The sequence below is a fragment of the Lucilia cuprina genome, chromosome 4 (assembly GCF_022045245.1).
Source record: "Lucilia cuprina isolate Lc7/37 chromosome 4, ASM2204524v1, whole genome shotgun sequence".
Classification (NCBI taxonomy): domain Eukaryota; kingdom Metazoa; phylum Arthropoda; class Insecta; order Diptera; family Calliphoridae; genus Lucilia; species Lucilia cuprina.
Genome location: NC_060952.1, coordinates 16,539,017 through 16,540,343, shown reverse-complemented (window position 1 = coordinate 16,540,343; position 1,327 = coordinate 16,539,017). Strand labels below are relative to the sequence as shown.

The window sequence follows — 1,327 nt, the reverse complement described above, 5'->3', positions numbered from 1 at the left end:
TTTTTATTTATTAATTGCCACATTTTTATTTAAATACATATTTAATTTTAAACTTTCACTTATTTTAAATTCACAACTCTGGATTTTCGTAATTTCTTTTCTTTTATCAATGGAAAACTTTTATTTTTAAATAATGAAAAATTTTACTTTTGAAAATAAATTTTCTAACGTATTTTTTATCACTTGTTCACATTCACAGTGGAAGCGCTCGCGCGTTGTTCTATTTTATGCCGTTCAAACGACTGAGGACTCAATTTCAAAATTTTTTTATTCGAAGTGTTGATTTTCCATAAAAAATAAAAACAAAATTTAACCAAAAGAAACAAATCACAAGATTTTTTATATTTTTCCTATTTTTTTTTTAGAAAATTTGTATGGACTCTTTTCTGACTTGTTGTCGCTCTTTTTATCTGTTAATAATTTTTATATTTATTTCTTTATATTTTTTCTACATAAAAACAATATTATTTCTTTTTTTTTGTATCTTATTTTTTATATTTTATTTAGCAAAACTTGTTGGAGAAATTTTTTCCTCATTTTTATGATGGTCGAGGTCGTGGTCATACACGACATCTCGTTTGTTTTGAGTGTGTTTAATCGAAAAACAACAAACCCACTAGTTTTTTGTCTGCTTCTAGATCTTCGCTCTTATTTTATTTTCTTTTTTTTTCAAAATAGTGTTAGTTTTATTTTTATTTTAAATATTTTATTTTCGTTTCACTTAAAAATTAATTTTAGTTCTTTTTCTTAGTAATTGCTGTTGTTGTGCTTGCTGCTGCTGTTGTTGTTGTTGTTGTTTATGATGATATTGTTGTTGCTTGTGATGTTTTTGTCGCTTATTTGTATATTCCGTTGACGTTGCCATTATTTTCTGAATAAAATAGACAAAATCGAAAAAAACAGAGATAAAATAAATGTGTTTGATTTCAGCACAATAAAACATTTTCATTCGATTGGTGGGGTTTTATTTTTGTGATATACAGGGTGTTATGAATAATATTCAAAATTAAAAATTTTAGAAAAAAATTTGTATATAAAAAAATCTACTTCTTCTGGAAAATTACTATTTAAAAGAGAATAGAATAGAAATTATATCGTTTTAGTTTAAAAGGTTCTAAAAAATATGAATTTTGAACCTCAATAAAATCTAAATCTCAACAAATTTTAGAAAACTTTTTCGAAATCGGAGAGGGTTATGTTCAAAATAATATTTGTTTGTTGGCAGTTTTTGTTTAATTTTGCTTAAATATTCGTTCTTTCGTAAAATTTGAAAAAGTCGGTTTAAATTTTAATTCATTTTTTACACGAAATTTTCGTAATTATTACT

The 1,327-nt window shown here is 23.8% G+C and overlaps 1 long non-coding RNA gene across 3 annotated transcripts in view; it reads right to left on the bottom strand.

The window, feature by feature from the left end:
* Positions 1-101: 101 nt before the first annotated feature.
* LOC111676080 overlaps positions 102-1,327 on the bottom strand; it is a 100,829-nt gene continuing 99,603 nt past the window's right edge. For all 3 annotated transcript variants that reach the window (XR_006940754.1, XR_006940753.1, XR_006940752.1), the window contains exon 6: positions 102-871. This is a non-coding gene — a long non-coding RNA (uncharacterized LOC111676080). The remainder of the gene's footprint in view (positions 872-1,327) is intronic.